Source organism: Canis lupus, chromosome 14, assembly GCF_048164855.1.
Source record: "Canis lupus baileyi chromosome 14, mCanLup2.hap1, whole genome shotgun sequence".
In the NCBI taxonomy this organism is placed as follows: domain Eukaryota; kingdom Metazoa; phylum Chordata; class Mammalia; order Carnivora; family Canidae; genus Canis; species Canis lupus.
Genome location: NC_132851.1, coordinates 8599024 through 8616909, shown reverse-complemented (window position 1 = coordinate 8616909; position 17886 = coordinate 8599024). Strand labels below are relative to the sequence as shown.

The following is a 17886-nucleotide window of genomic DNA, read 5'->3' as shown; positions in this document are numbered from 1 at the left end:
ATAGAACAAGTAGAACTATAAAAAAGGAGAAATACAGTGATTGTGACTGATGTGATATTTTAATTTTTTGCTCTTGTATATGTTTTCTATAAATATGTATATTTATTATATACAATTCACATTTAGAGAAATCCGAATCTTTAATCTTAAAAAAGAATTCTGGTTCAATAAATAAATGAACATGACAAATACTATTCATACTAATAAAGATTTTCTAAATGTTAACCATGTATCTACATTGGAAACACTGACCCAAGGTTAAAGATTGTATCATGTGTTATCAGTACTGTACCATTGAGTCTGGATTTCTTTATATTCCAAACCTGGTCAAGCAGTTAATTTTAAAAATTCTAAAGCAAAGCAAATGTGAGAAGGTGTGTGTGTGTGTGTGTGTGTGTGTGTGTAAAACATAGTTTGGACAATAACTTTAAAAATAAAAACTATAAATGTGCAAAAATATTTATATGAACAACATTCCTGGATGGAAACTCCATTTTTAATAGTCAAACTTGATGCACATACTGGTCCCTTGGCATGCCAAGCTCGGAGCCATCTGTTATGTTGGCGTTATGCCCACTCACAAGGAGTTTCGCCAGTTTAACACGATATAGGTGACACCAAAATGAAAGTTTGAGAGGATAGATACTGGAGTGAGCTATGACCCCTCCTATAGTCAGGACCCTTGGTGACTATCTTTATTGGAGGGGAGGATTTGTGTTAACTGTGTGCACCCTGTGTTACTAAAACTCCATTACCAAAAAAAAAAAAAAAAAAAAAAAAATTCACTGTGCTGTCACTCATCGGAGTATTACAATTTTTACTGAAGTGTGGAAAAGTTAAATATTTCAGTCTAAGACCTTGCGCCATCTTGGAATGAATATTATCAGTTATTCTTAGTAGGTCAAGAACACTTATGGTAGTGTAATTGATTTTCAAAGAGGCTTTCAAAGGGCTATGCATTAACATACATAATACATACGTACTATGGGAAGGGGCAGCACTAAAATAATCCACTACTTACATTTTGTTCAAAGTGTTCCTTAAATGTCTTTCCTAGACTGTATCTGTCAATTTCATTGCATTTATTTGCTTCAGACCTTAAATTGATATACTGAATTTCCACTTTATTTCTGGGGATCAAATACTAACATTTACATTTCTTATATTGTTGGTTTTTTAAATCAAATTCCCTGTAACTTTTTGCAAAATGTTCATAGTGTTAAAGTCAAATTTCCTCCCTTCTGTTGTCTTATACTTTTCTGAGTTATTATTTAGGGAAGTGATACATAAAGGTTTATGAGGGGATTCAGAAAAACAGATATTTTTATATAACCAGTGAGTCAACTTATCTTGAGTCCAAAGAGGCATTAGCAGTGCAGAAGTACAAATGCCCACCTCTGCGTTCTTGAAGCATCATGAAATTTTCCTTAGCCTCTCTACAGCTTATTGAAAAGATATTAAAAAAAAAAAAAAACCAAAACAAAAAACCTTTCAGAGCATAGTCTGACTCCTCTCTACCTGAATTCGTCACTTATAAGGCAGCATTACCTGGTTAAATTAGGTAGCACAAAACATAAGGTAGCAAGTATATGAGATGATTTTTATTATTAATTTATTCAGCCATTTACTAACCTCTATCCATGGAACATGCACTCTGGTCAAGGCAATGGGGAACACAGAAGGGGAAAGCATACAAGGGCTCACAGTGCTCATAAAAGAGGGGTGGTAGCTTTCTCTTCTCCCATAACTCTGGACACAGGCAGATCTTAATTCCTACCAGATCTGTATACTGAGAAGCCAATGGACACTTGAAAATGAAGTTTTTAAAAAAAATTATATTTCTTTATTCATTAGAGACATAGAGAGAGAGGCACAGACATAGGCAGAGGGAGACGCAGGCTCCCTGCAGGGAGCCCAATGCGGGACTCCATCCCAGGACCCCGGAATCATGACCTGAGCCAAAGGCAGATGCTCAACCCAGGTACCCCTCAAATGGAATGTTTATTATTCCCATAGAAATATGTTCTCAGAAACTCATATCATCTTTAACATACCTCTGACATAGAGGCAGGTGAAAGAGAGATAATATGACAGTTTGGTACAATTTAAAAAGATGTCAAAAGATGACCAACATATGTGTTCTACCATAATTTGGTCCTTTTTTAGCTATGTTAGTTTGGATAATGGCATAGTCTCTCTGAGTCTCAGTTCATTTATCTGTAAAACGGGATAATAACTTTACTTCCTAGAGTTGTTCTGAGGATCATATGGTACATATAAAGTGCTTTATACAACAAAATTGTATAGTTCATATCCTATACACAGCTCAGAGAAGGGGCTCAAGCCTGCATAACTGAGGCATGAACGCTACACACCATTACTTGCTTTTGTTTTAACTGGAATCTATTGACTATTTGGAAATGTGCTAAGACCTTTCAAAAGTGGGTTTCCTGATTTTTAAAATATATCTTCTTATGTCCATACAGTCAAAGAAACCTCAGTGCTTTGAAAAATGTAAATGCCAAACTATGGATCATGAAATAAAAATCATAGATCCTTGCCTTGGTGTGTATACTGCCCTTGTCTTCACTCACTGGCTGATCTGAATTCTGCTGATCCAGTACCTCAGCTTCCAGAGCTGCGAAAACAAGTCTTGTCTGGTTTGTTCACTGTCATATCCTTAAACCTATCAGAATGTCCAGCACATGTAGGCAAACAATGAATATGTGTTAAATGAAGGGATAGCACTATCCCTACAAATGGTGAGGAACACTAAGGAGGCATCCTCCTTGCTTTGATCAATGCACAGGGTGTGAAAGGAGAGAAGGTCATGATTTGTGAAAAGAATTCATGGTTGAATTCATTTACGCATAAATGGGCCCTTCATTTTAACATGACTACTACAATTACAGTTCAAGATATTACTAAAGAGAGTGGAGCTCCTTGACTCTAGGAACTTATTATCTAGTAGTACACACACGCACACACACACACATACACACACGCACACACACAAGTGTATGCAGTCATTAAGAGACAATTCATATGTTACGCTGAATCATACGAACATCGGTTATAGGAGTTTTGGGGAGCAGAAAATCATTATGTCTACATTAAGTAGTTGGGGAAGGGCAGCCCGGGTGGCTCCCTCGTCCTGGAGATCCAGGATCGAGTCCCATGTCGGGCTTCCTGCATGGAGCCTGTTTCTCCCTCTGCCTCTCTCTCTGTGTGTCTCTCATGAATGGATAAATAGGATCTTTTTTTTTTTTAAAGTAGTGGGGAAGTCTTAGGAAAAGAAGTGGGTTTTCAGTTGGCTCATGAAGAATGTATGAGGCTGATACTGAGAGGAGGCTTGCCCTATTAAAGGAACCCAAGTTAGCTGGTGTTATGTTTACTTTTGGCCATGATGGCAAAGTCAAGAGAACTGAATTCTTATACAGCATGTGCTTCTCTAAAAGTGGGAAGTCCTTTTAATTTTTTCTAAGTCTAACTTTCTTCACCCTTAAAATTAAAAGCTTGATACTTTGGTTGCTTTCAATTAATTCAAAGATCAAAACTGACAGATGATGCCATGCCAATAAATACTGCTATCATGAAACAACTCTAGGTGAGTCTGTAGAGCTTGTAAATGAAATAAAAATTTTTCCATGAGCCTGAGCTGACTCATTCTTATGTGTGAAATGGAGCTACATAATGCTAAGAATCCCGTTAAATACCTTAGAACCTTGCTAGTTTTCAAATAGCTCCTATCAAATGGCATATTAAGAATATCTTTGGAAGGGAATGTCATGATCTAAATAAGAAGATGCCTGATAGCACAGACCAGTAAGCTCAAGCATGAGTTTCATATAATGAATGACTCTGGGTCCAGCTGCGGATATCTTCCAAAATGAATGATCCATTCATATTATAATAGGCCACCTGAGTATACCTGAGGCATATTTTCTGTATGAGACTTCAGAGTTAACACTGCCTTCTCCAACAGCTCTTATATTTGGTAGGTTAGAATAACCAAGGGATGCACACTTTAGTCTCCTTTATTAAAGATCTAGTTAAGGTTTTTGATCAATATGTTTCTAAGATTTCACAATCAGTTTCCTAAAAAATAGAGCAAGAGGTTTTTTTTGTTGTTAAAATTGAATGGAAATAGCAAGCCCCAAAGCATAATATCTGCTGAAATACCTGGAATATTATTGCTCTATTACTTTTAGCAATTACAAATTGCTTTCAGTAATTATAAATACTCATTTTAGAGCCATAGATCCATTTATACATTTTTAAAATATTTTATTTATTTATTTCAGAAAGAGAGAGAAAGCAGGAAGAGGAGCAGAGGGAGAGGAACAAGCAGACTTTGCACTGAGCATAGAGCCTGATGCTCGATTTCATAACCCTGAGATCATAATCTGAGCCAAAAGAGTTGAATGCTCAACCAAGTGAGCATCTAGGCACCCCTGGTCCATCTTTTATTAGGTTAAGCTTGAATTATGACACACCTATGGATAATAAGTATAATGTAGCTGTTATATAAAAGTCACCTGCAATTGTATGTGGAGTAAATGAATAGAGCATTGTGTGTGTGTGTGTGTGTGTGTGTGTGTGTGTGTGTGTTTGTGTATGATATCTTCAGCTGCCATGTATTATCTTGGATAGACAAGACTCCCACAATTTTCAGAACTGCAGTGAACACCATGATCTTGTCCCTTCTTTCACTGATGTCATAGTTGTAAATGCTCCCACTGGAGCCAATGAGAGATGTCGGCGATTACTGCCACTGAAGGATATGTCTTGGGTCCTCTTCAGTACTCAGAAAGCAGTCACTTAGGAAAGTTTGTTTAAATTGTGATGATCTACCCATTAATAGTTCTAATATACATTTGCCAATGTCACAGGCAGCCATGGGTCTTGCTGTCCATTACTATACCTGAGTAAGGGTTAGGAAATTCCTATGCTCCCCAATACGCCTTCATCAGACCATCCATCATGCTGGGCTCTCCAACTTTGAAGTTTCATCTGGATATGGTTACAAAAGCCCTGAGAGGGCAGCCCCGGTGGCTCAGTGGTTTAGCGCCGCCTTCAGCCCAGGGTGGGATCCTGGAGACCGGGGATCATGTCCCCTGTCAGGTTCCCTGCATGGAGCCTGCTTCTCCCTCTGCCGGTTTCTCTACCCCCATCCCCCGTGTCTCTCATGAATAAATAAATAAAATCTTTAAAAAAATGCCCTGAGAAAAGATACTGAAATTCTGCTTCTCAGTGAATAGTTGAATAATGGGAGACGTTGGTGGGGGTCCCACGCTGATAAGTTCTATGAAGTTATCTTTTGCAGATGTGGCATGGCTTCAGAACACCAAAAGCCCAAAGGGAGGAGGAAAAGCAAAGGAGGTAAGAGACAATGCAAAGAAAAGAGCCCGCCATGTAGTTTTGCTGAGAGATGGTTCTATTCAACCACCTTCTACCATTCCCAGACTGGTAGCAGGTCACTAGAGAGTATGTGCATAAGTATGTTCAAGAATATAGAGAATTTGGCTAAGTCATAAAAGGACATCAACTGATTCACTAAGCATTACTGCAAAGTTGTCACTTCAAGGTACTGAAGTTTAAGATTATAGAGTCATAAAATATATTCCGAATATATGAACTATGGCTTTGGCCTGGCTGAGGAGGAAAATTTTTAATATGTGCTTAGATTTTCATTTTTAATTACACAGGTGACTGATTAAACATCATCATTAATATAGGAAATTAGAATGTTTTCTTACTAAAGTGAAATTGATCATTGTTTTTACAATTTTATAAACAGACTGGAAGAGCTTTTCATAATATATATTTTAATATATATATAAATAATATATATTTTAAAGCAAAGCATATGCATTTTGGGTCACTACCAAGTTACCTGCCTTCAACTTAAGAGTCTAATATGCAATGAGAGTAAGTGCCGGGGCTGCTATAAATTTGGAGATAAAATGCCTTTAGACGTCACTCTAACAAGACTTGCATGCTATTAGTATTCTCTCAGGGATCAATTTTAAAAGTTGTAACATAATAAAAAATGGTTGGACTATATTTCCCCACAGCTTTCATTTTATTATGTTGCATGAAATATGCCTTTATTGGCTATAGCATTACTGGAAGTAAAATATACTGGGTACTGAAAAATTCTGTCACTTTGTATTAGCTGTAAATTATCGACTAGTATAAACCCTAATTTCATTTGTCACATTCTGTTGCATTGCTGCTCTTCCTTGTTCTCATTCTGTCATTCTGGCAGGCCCGCGCTGCCCCAGGTATCACGGCATCGCCATCTGCACCCGACATCTGTCTCTCTATTGATCACACGGGTTTAGCACTTGATCAAACAGAGCACAACAGAATACATCTCTTTTTGCAATACTGCCAATGCCAACTGCTGCATGAAATCTACGACAAAAGCCTGCTCTACCTAGTTGAAAAACTGCATTTGTGTGGCTCTGCTTTGCTACAAACTCAGCATTTTCGCCCTTCCAGTCTTACATTGTGCAAGAAATGTGTATACACACACACACACACACACACACACATTTAAATCTAGTTTTCATATATTTGAGAATCAATCAGGTTAGCTGGGACTGATGCCAGGGATGATGGTGAGAGTCACTAAGAAAGGTACGGAAGATAACGCATGCTTTGTAGGCCCACCTAGGCAAAAGCCATTGTTCCTACTTTATTAGTTTGTTTGGGAGCATTGATCGGGATGTCTGAAACCTTTGACTGCCCGGCAGAGTTTTGCATTTTGGCCAGCTGCTCCGGTGTGGCATAAAGGGAGCTTTAACGCCATCCCAGCCAGGAGACTAGCGTTCCATATTGGCGTATGGTGTTCCAGCATTTCAGAAGCACCCATGTTGCTTGTGCCTTGTATGGGCCCTGAGAAGTCTATGAAGCAATCACAAATTTTTGGTTAGCTGCTGGGGAAAACAGCACATTTTCAGAAGGGCTACAGGATGTTTACCTATGTGACTCTCGCTCACCTTAAGGCAGGGCCACATGTGCAGCCATGAAAACCAATGCCAAGATGCTGCAATAAACAGCCAGCACAATGGAAAGATAAGGCTACAGGGAGATATTCAAGGAGAGTAAAAGCCAGAACAGCAGCATTTTTAGTTCCCAGAAACACAATAGTAGGATTAAGGTATGCAGTTATTTTTGTTCTCATATTTTCACACTTTGCACCGTGAGACAAACTGTTTCCAGGGAGAATATCTTACGCTCACCATGTAAACAAATAAATAAAAATGCCCTTAAAATTTTAAGACAGATAGCCATATCATATTTAAAACCTATTGAATATCTTACTAGCCAGAGATTGCACATTTTATTTATAGCCTTACAAATTACTTTGGGGGGCAGGGGGATAGAAATAGCCTTCAACATTAAAAATGCGCAAGTTTTTAAAAATTATTTTTTAACTGATTCATGGTGGCTATAAAATTAGCAGCCTTAGTTTTTAAAAGCAGTATAAGTTACATCATAAGACAAGTGGATTCTAGCAATGTATTATTCACAAGATATTTTGTAGTCAAATACATTAGAGTATATAGTTGTATCAACAAATTAATATTTTAGAGCTAATTGAAATTGTTCTTCCTATAAAGATTAAGCCTCTTCTACCCAACACATTTCAGTCATTAAAATAACACTTTTAATGCCTTGTCTAAACGATGCCTGACATTAATGCAAAGCTATATTAAAGCACTCAAATGGCCAGTTCTTTTGTAATGTATTCTATATGATCAGACATTGGGTCAGAGTTGGGCCGTGTGTATGAAGTAGTATCAAGTGGAAGCTAATTAAAATATATTCTCTATAGAACTTTACAGAAAAAAGAGACCAATAATCATCAGAAGGTATTCTGAAAATAGCATTTCTGAAAGGCTTGCAGTATGCTTTAATCTCCTTGCATAAGGGTAATTTTTGACATAAAGGTTTTATTATAGGCTCAAAACTTCTGTTGGAAAATAATTTTTTACTAGGTCAATAAAATCATTATGAAGTCTCCCAGATGCTTTTTCTTAAATGATTTTTACTTCCTAGAAAATCAAGTTTCATTTTCAAGACAATAAAGTTTTCGGTATTTTGCCCCATTTTCATTCAACTGAACATCTTCCTGAAAATAGAGTTAGCCTTCTCTGTCTCCACTGAGACTACTGCTACAATTATCACAGCACACACACACAGACACACACACATTAAATTTCCCCTGATCATCACAAAATGCAGGAAAGCAGATACACTGAAGGTCTGTATTTAGGCAGACTTGTTCACCCACTACAAAAATCCTCCTAATAAGAGCTACTTAAATTTTCTACAGCCGGGGCTAACATTGCAATCGTCATGTTTGGGCTTCCAAATCATGTCCCGGTTTTGTTCTTTGTTATCCCTCTGACATATCTGTGTTAAGAAGGAAACACACACACACACACACACACAAACAAATACATGCTTTACCTCCATCAATAGAAAAAATTAGTCACTAGCACTTTTCTCTTATAATTCACATTCCTTATATTCCTTTAGAGAAACTAGATTCAAATGAGAACGGCAGGTCATAGAACAAGAAATTTTGTGCAATATTCATCCAAGAGATCAGGGGTCCTAGACAAAGACTTTGCTCCTGATGTCTTTTATTCAGAGAATTTTCACTGATGTCACTTCATCTCAAACTTTTCATCTCTGCTTGGCATGACAGAATTTGAAGCCTGTACTTACTACTTCCTGCTGTTTAGAATAAAACACACATTTATGAATGAATAATTCTACTTCTGATGCTGCATATTTTCAAGACAGTGGATCAAGAGATTCTTTATATAGCCAGCTGAATACAGACTTATAGCTGGATATTTGCTTTTAAGTTCAATATCTTCAACTTATCTTGTAAATTAGACAGAAATGAAGCAACATAGAAATGTTGCTTCATCAATTTTATCAATAGACATAAGCAACCACAATATTTCATTCTTTTGTAATTGCAGTGTGCCCTGATTCCCATTCTAGATTTTGGACTCAAAGGAAATTCTGTTGACTCTGAACTAGCAACCTCCAACCACCCCGCTGGGGGGAAAAAAGTGGATTTCCTTTTTTGTCTTATTCCTACAGATGGAGAATTTAACATTTACCTCAATAACCAGATTTATTATTGTGATTAGTAATGGGGAAGTATTAGGCAGTGAATACTTGCATGTAATATTTAGAAAACATAAGTGAAAATGTAAACATAAGCATTCTTAAAATATATAGCAGCACACTGGACATGCTAATGATGTTATAAGACTCATACTGGGTGTGAACAGTTGTTGCAACATCCAATCCAATCCTCACTTAAAGAATGACACATTTTTAAAAAAATGACACTTTTAACTAATAGTGATTATAGTATATGAATAAGAATTGAAGTATTATTTTTAGTTCCACGTTGGATGATATATTTGTCATGACTTTGTCTTAGGAAAGCTGCATTATTACATTACTTTATGTACCAGTGAATATATAGTTAACAAACAAGAAAAACACACACTAATTTTTTTTGCCAAAATGTTTTCACACTTTCAGGCAGGTTAATCAGATTGCTAGATATCATAGCTTGGCTAACTGTACTTTGAATTTACTGATTTTTAAATTTGCAGTTTAGAACCTCAAGTTTCTTTTTTCTTTGACATACATTTGTTTTTCTCTGGTGGGAGTTCTTTTTAACATAATTCACAGTTCCAGTAGTAATCCCAATTCCAAAAGAAATTAAGAGAGGTTTATAGTAAAAAGGAAGACTATTCCCAGGAACAGGTTCAATTATAACATTTCTGGTTGAGAGATGAGGTTTGTGTGAACTGTCTGAGGGTTCAGAGGAGCTGTCCACGGGTGGGCTCTGTGTATAAACTTTATGTTATGGTTTCTATGGTCTCCAACCTCCGTGTTAAAAGTCAGATTTCCATGCCACAAAACCCATCATTAGAATTTAAACCACTGATCTCTAGAACCTAGGATTTAAATTCCCAGCATATCATTATGTAACACAAAAAGTCACTTGTCATGGTGGAAATTGCAGCTAATTCCAGGCATCCTACAGCTCTTTGTTTAGTTTGCTAATGAGGAGCTTTGAGAGAGGAGCACACCCCCTTTGGGTGACCCTAGCCTCTTAGGTTGGTCCTGCTCAGGTGTGTCGGAGATAGTTCCAACATACTAAGAAATCACATGCCTGCTGAAAGCCGGACGTGGTTGATTTTTGAACTCAGAAAAAGGATGCTGAGCTTTGCTCCCCTGCCCTCCTCCCAATTATATCCTGAGAAAATTCTATTTGAGTGGTTTGAAAACCTTGTGCAAACTCTTAGGGTGTCCTAATGAAATGCTAAAACTGTCTACAATTTATATTTTAGATTTCCTTCTGTATTTAGGGAGGAAAAAAAGGTCTTCTACTTTCAGACGTCTATAAAGAGAGGCAGAAAAATATTTAGACCATTATATAGAGGGTTTATGACTGCAACCATACGAGTTGAGAGGTAAGGGCTGGAAGCACATATGATGTGTGTTCTTGAAATCACTCCTAAAGTTCTTTTTTCAAACAAGGTGGTTAATAATTAAAACAGAACAAGTGTTGTTTGCTTATTCTATACAGTTATGTTAAATCATAAGTTAAGCACTATTTAAAATGTTCTACATTGACAAGGAAGGAGAAAATATGTACCCGGGCTTTAAAATATGCGTGTAGTCACCACAAACAACCAACTGTTTCCTGTTTATGACAAAGGAGTAAATAATCCATTGATCTGGCAGCAGGGCACCTGCTTTGCCACCGACTCCGTATCAGTAGTCCCTGAACTCTCATTATTTTTCCTCAATTAAAGTTCATAGTCTCGGAAAGTCTGTGCTGAGCAGATGTACAACTGTTCTTGACAACGGAACACAGAAGAATCACAAATTTAGAAAACTACTGCCATTTCATAAAACCCAGAATCACATCATTTGTTGTGGGGAAGAAACATTACAAACAATATGTCTCTTTTATAGGCTGCTAAGCCGGCATATTACAGAAAAGAATATTAAAGTTCAAAAACTGTCACATGAGCAGTACATTATGAATACAGTAATGCATTTTTTTATGATTCAAATAATGGTTACCGAAATGAAAAAAAAAAAGGAAAATCTTCAGTGGGTTATAATGTAAAAATTGTGACTGAGAATTAGACAGAATTGGAAATATGAGCAAAACCAAGCACAAAGTAATGCTCTGTAGAGAACTACAAAATGTAATAACGAATGTATTTCAGAAATATGAATTTAACTAATGCTAGTTTTATTTGCATCTTTTGCATAATTCTGAAATCTATGAGCCCAGATCATTAAGGCAACCCGTTTCAATAAAAAATGCAGCAAGAATTCAGTTTCAATATAACTAAGAGACACTCGGCTGAATAACTTTTTTTTAAATAATGTACCTTAGGTCAAATACCACAGCATCATCCATTTTAAAAGCTACATAAATATAGCCTCCATCGCTCACAAACCTCCTTCTGTGCTCAAGAAAATGAGAAGGAGAAGTAAGCAGTCAGAGAGATGTTCATTTCCATTTTATTTTTTAAATGCTATCTCTATAAGACATTGAAATACCTATTTTGCCGTAAATAATATGAGGGTCCTATACGACATTTTCTAGTCCCTTCCCTCAACATAATTCTGACTCCACAGTATGTGCTCTACAGACTGTAGCAGATTGTGAGTCTTGAGGTCAGAGTATATGCTTGAAGCATCAATGGCTACACCTGTCATTTTAGTTTTCCTGGGAAGAATGTGTTATTGTTTAATGCTGTAACATGCATTCGTTACAACCCGACTTCCAATTTTGCCACTACCATGGATGTGACTAACCTACCCACCAACAGAAATATTTTAATAATATTTTAACTTCTACTCTCGGTTATAATTATGTTTATTTAATTATTTGAGACACATAATTTTCTCCTAGCCATGCAGACTCCTGCAATCCACTTTGGTTTTTCTCTATTACTGCATTTTCCATGATGCAGTTTGGAAAGAGGGAAATAAATAAGGCTTGTACTTTTGAGCATTTGTAAAAACGTTTAAAGTCTGTATAGTGTGATTATCGGTAGGGAAACATTTTACCTCTTCACATTTCCCTACTACTTGCACCTTATTAACATACAGAATATTTTGAAGAAATTATCAAACTTGATTGGAAACATCTACCTTGTATTCACTTAAAGTCTGCACGCTGAACTGAAAATTCAGTTATTACAGGGCTTGATGAGACCACAGTCTCCCTTGGACAAAGGGTAGAGTTAAAATATCCTGGGTGGTCAGAGCTCTTTTAGTAGCTTTGTTGCAGGAGAAGCCTGTTTTTATGAAAATTCTTTTTGTACATTTTCCCCAAAATAGACTTCTTAAATTTACATTTAAAACATCATAGTTGTTTCTAAGATACATTTCACCAATTTCCCTCTTGGCAAAATTGGTTGTGCTCCACCAGTGTTGCTCTTCTGAATCAAGCAAATTATGAGCATTACTCTTGCTCATTTCAGCCTTAAAAAAACAGCTAAAAAAAAAAAAAAAAAAAAAAAAAAAAAAAAAAACAGCTCAAAGTGTAGCAACCAAAGGATTCAGCATCCAAATGGACACATATGCTATATGGAGCCAAACTGCTCATCTCTCAAGAACCTCAATAAAATCACGACAGAAATAATTTCTAACACAGAACTTAGAAATATGCATTGTTTTAATAATTTCCAGAAATATTTTATTATACCAATCTAATTTCATTTTCCTTGAATAATATTGATTTTTTAAAAAATCACTATTTTACATACTATTTATAAAATTTTAAAAAACTAAGTTAAAAAACTGCAGCTATAAGAGTACTTTTGAAGCAATTAATTTAATAAGGTAATTTCATTTCAGATAAAATTACACATGCAATGAACTAAAACCATAGAGTTGCCGGGGGTGGGGGGGGGGCGGGGGGGGCGGGGCACCTGGGTGGCTCAGTGTCTGCCTTTGGCTCGTATCATGATCTGAGAGTCCTGAGATAGAGTCCTGCATCAGGTTTCCTGCTTCTCCCTCTGCCTACATCTCTGCCTCTCTATCTGTGTCTCTCATAAGTAAATAAATAAAATCTTTTTAAAAATAAAATAAAACCACAGCATTGGAAGCAGGAGAGTTGGTTGCAGAGACAAGTTACCAAGAGATGTTACTGAGATCTATCAACTTGGGATAGATTCTGGAATCTATTCACTCTTTGATGGTAGTTAAGTTATTCATACTTCCTGAGACTTGGTTTCTGCTTCTGTAAGATGTGGACAATTCATTCTACAAGGCCTTTTTTTTTTTTTTTTTTTTTTAAGATTTCAATAAAAGAACATATAAAGTCTCATCACACAGTAGGTATTCAATAAATATTAGCCCCATATTGTTCTCTGTCTTTTGCCCTTGACCAAGCATTACCAAATGTATGTTCCTTGTTCTTGGTTTTCTGTCATTGACACTCACTGATATGGTCCAGAAGAAATCTTACACAACCTTACTTCCATGTTTTTCTCCCTGAAATATTCATTGCATTCAAATTCTTAATTATGATTCTGGCATTGTTTCCAACTTGATAAAGCACCAAAGGTAACAGAATAGCATTTGTGGGGGAGCCAAATTCCCCTCTGCCTCCCATCTTTTCTGTGTCTTTCCTTCCTTTTCTTTCTGCCTGTGCCTTCTCCCTTACTACTGTTTTTTCTCTCTCCTCCCTTCCATTCTCCCTATCTCCCTCTAACCCCATTCTCTTTTCCATCTTACAAAAGATTTTGTTGATTATGACCTAACAATCCCTTGGCACCTTGTGGCACCTTGTAGAGGACTGCTCTTAAAGATCTGGCAGTCCTAAGCAGAGAAAAACACAAACATGACCAGGACATACCATAACAGCGTTCTGCAAGGTATGCAGGGGATTCCTAAAGCTTCTTAGAACTTCTTAAACGAAAACAATCTAAGGTAGACTGGAGCCCATGGAGGAAGTAATGCTTGTTTCATAGAAATATTTTTGTCCACTTGTCCTTATTTTTTGGTAAAGATTTATTTATTTATCCTAGAGGTGGGGGGGAGGGGCTGAGGGCAAGAGAGTCCTAAGCAGTCTCCACTGAGCACTGAGCCCATGTGACCTGGGGCTTGACCTCAGGACCCTATTCATGACCTGAACCGAAACCAGGAGTTAGAGGCCCAACCCAGGTGTCCCTCTCTATTTGCCTTTAAATATGTATTTGATCAAAGGGGACAATTTATTTCACTTAATGCTTAAAGAAATCTTTCCCGGCTCTCATGACATGCCAGGGAGTTTTTGTTTCGTTATTTATTTTTTTTAATATTTATTTATTTATTTGAGAGAGAATGTACATGAGTGGTGGGTGGGACTCAGAGGGAGCGGGAGAGAGAATCCTAAGCAGATTCCCCACTGAGCACAGAGCACAATGCAGAGCTTCATCTCAGGACCTTAAGACTGTGACCTGAGCTGAAATCAAGAGTCACATGCTTAACCCTACTGAGACAGTTTATTTTGTTTTTTAAATCTCTTATCATTTTCTTAGAGCGCCTTAGCAAGTGGTAATTTTACCTCTTACACATTACACAGAAATATGCAGACTACTTGGTAGGTTTTCTTTTTATATTTTTATATTTAATTTTTTTTAATAGCAGAAGCATTTTAATTGTAGCCTTTCAGAATGGCAAAATATGTTCCTCTGTTTTGCACTTCAGTTTTACTTTCCGTAGTTTTGTTTTTGTTCCTTCTTAATATTGCCACTGAAACAAATTTATTTATGAAAAGGGAATGGAAGGAAAATGAGTTGATAGAGACTATTACCGAAGCCTCAGCAATGTCTCCAGTAGTCTGGATAAAACCACTATGTCCAGCTATTGCCAGCAATTCAGGTCATTTCTATATTGGGGCTCTCATTTTTTCTCAGTGATTTAATGGCAAGAACATAGAGGTTCATTCCATTAAACACTGTTTCTCTAGATGGTAAAATTTCTGGTATCCTTAAAAACTGAGTTAATCCTTTTGATTTATTCCTAAAGGCAAAATTGGCAGCTGTATCAATGCATCATGTTACACCAATTTGGGTGCAAAGTGATCATGGGACAATTAATGCGGAGAAAGTGGTGCTATCAGTTTAGTACTTCAAACCACCAAGAACTTCAAAATTACATTAAAGAAGCAAAATCATAAATCATTTTTTCAGATCAATTTTTAATTGAAAAACTCTATTCATCAGTATAAACCAAATAACCCATTGCCAGAAAAAAAAAAAAAGGCAACCGATTACAACCACTTATTTACCTTTCAAAAGACAGAATGCCCTCAACATTTTATGTCTGCTTAAAAAAAAAAAAAAAAAAAAGTGTGTTCTACTTCTTAGGGCTCTTAGCATTAGATATAGAAAATGCAAATATATTAATGATTCCATTATCCTTTACTAGTACTTAATACATCAAGACTGCACATTGCTATTCTAAGCCTTAGTTTAATATTTAATTATCAGGCTCAATATATATATTCTCTTTTGGATTTTAAAATATTGTTTGTTCTAGAGCCTTCCTTTACAATGACCAAGATTTTTCTAACTGTTCATTGCCTATTTCTACAATGACTAGAAATAATTATTAATATAAATTAGATAAACTGACTAAGCATAAATAATATATACGAACTGTCTTACTCACTCATGCCTCTATCCCTTCTTTTATCTTTGAGGTTTTGTGACCTTCACAGTCTCAATAGACTCAATAGGAGATCATTTAAGGATGTTTTATAGAAGATTAACGAGAACAACATTCAAGCACAAAGATATTGTTATTATATTTTGGTCAACAATAGAAAAAAAACCCCATTTACCTGCAAAGAGATACAGATGCTTATGTACTCAAACGCACATTTGCTGAAGTAAACTAAGCAAGTTGATTGGCACTCAAACTTGCCAACTGCTAAAGGAGCTCAACCTCAAAATATTAAGCCATACCACAGCTGTGTGAATACATGAATTGGTTCCACTTTGAAAATTTCATTTGCTACTATGCAATACTAATGCATCTTGTAAGAGGTTTAAGGATTTCTTCAGAATCACTTCCTTTTCACCAGTGTTACCACACTACTATATTTAACAGAGACATTTACATGCTTTGCATTTTAAGTGCCTTGGAAATCCAAGCACAGAGCCTGCACATTTCCACCGCACCATCAGATGTAATGAGTTATGGTACTATCGGCATGTTGATAAGCTATAGCCCAAAGAAGAACAAGAAGGAAGTATAAAAAATATGGCCAGAGGATGGGATAAAATTATCAGCTAGTGTGTTTTCCTGTTTGGTTTTAATCTACATTTAATTAAATTCTTATCTTCTGTGTACTTATGGTCGCATTTGAATGGCGAGACTGCATTCATTATGAATGGTAAAACTTAACTCAGAGAACATTACATGTGGTTTCTTTTAAAAAGAGAAGAAGAAAAATGCTGTCTTTATTCTTTACACTCAGGTCTTATGAAAGGGGACCAAACTTTCTCTTAGGTCAAGTGCAGTAGCACTTAACCTTTGGGTTAACTGATTTGGAAAGTGGGACTTAAATCAATTTTAATGCGATTTTTTTTTAATTTTTTACAATTTGGGAATGTCATTATCAAATTCTGAGCCTGAACAGAGCTGGCAAGGGGAGCAGTGAAGTGCATTAAGGAAATGCCTTCTTCATTCTTAAAAATAGAGATGATAACAGAAAGTTTTTATTAGTCCTGCAAAATGTGTTCATTAGTCTGCATCCTTAATTATTAAAACCATTACATTTCCTTGTCTTTATATGCTGAAATAAGAAAAAAATGTGCCTTAATTGCTATTTAATTTTTTTCTTGTGTCACAGACCCTTTGAGTTCATTCAAGCATCCATATATTTCAGAGAAAAATAACATGTTTTGAACATAGTATTATTTTACACACCTGCTAGTTTCATAACATTTTTAGTTCTATTCCAGGAATGGTAGGACAAATTGACAATGTCCTTAAGGCAATATTTGGTGTCTGCAATAACAAGCATGATTTCCTTGGGTCAACCTAAAGATTGTGTCAGCCTTAACAAAGGTAAAGAGGGGCAACTGTTTCTGATTTAGGTTTGAATGTTTGCTGAAGAGCTGAGGTTTGAGATCATATTTGCTATTCCCAATGGATCAAAATTCACCAAAAACAAGAACAACAACAAAAAATGCTCCACGGTTATGGAATGAAGAAGTCATGGGGATGAAAGAGCAGAGGGAATATAGCCAATGGTACTGGAATAGCATTGTATGGGACGGATGGTAGCTATTCTTGTGGTGAGCACAGTGTAAGGTATACAGTTGTTGAATCACTATGCTGTGCACCTGAAACTCATGTAACAGTGTACATCAACTATACTTCCATAAAAAGAAGCTCTATAGTTATACCATATAACTGTGCTATAACACACATACACACACATATACATAGGTATATGCATTCTCTTAGTATTCTTATTTTCACATATATGCTAGGAGAATACAGATTATCCTGTCACGTTTTTTTCATAGCTTTTCTTAAAATCAACAATGTGTGACTCATATACCAATAAAACAAGAACATTTCAAATGAGCATTTGTTATTACTTTGATATTTTACACAATGGGAAATACTAACTGAAAAAGACTTAACAATTCCAACTGAAAGCTCAAATTTATAATTATATAATAATAGTTACCAATGACACATTTTCCTCCAAATAGGTCCAGCATGAATATATTGGGAATGATATCATTTCACTACTCAGCACTGTTTTTGAAAGGAGCTATAGATTCCCAACAGTTGGGC

General features: G+C 36.2%; 1 protein-coding gene and 1 long non-coding RNA gene across 8 annotated transcripts in view; one reads left to right on the top strand and one right to left on the bottom strand.

The window, feature by feature from the left end:
• The window catches only part of ZFPM2 (zinc finger protein, FOG family member 2), a 457190-nt gene that overhangs the window by 36730 nt on the left and 402574 nt on the right, over positions 1 to 17886 (bottom strand). The gene's annotated exons all lie outside the window — the stretch shown is intronic.
• On the top strand, positions 13844 to 16424 carry LOC140603360 (uncharacterized). The gene is made up of 2 exons (XR_012006337.1): positions 13844 to 13961; positions 15773 to 16424. It is a non-coding gene; the product is annotated as an uncharacterized lncRNA (long non-coding RNA).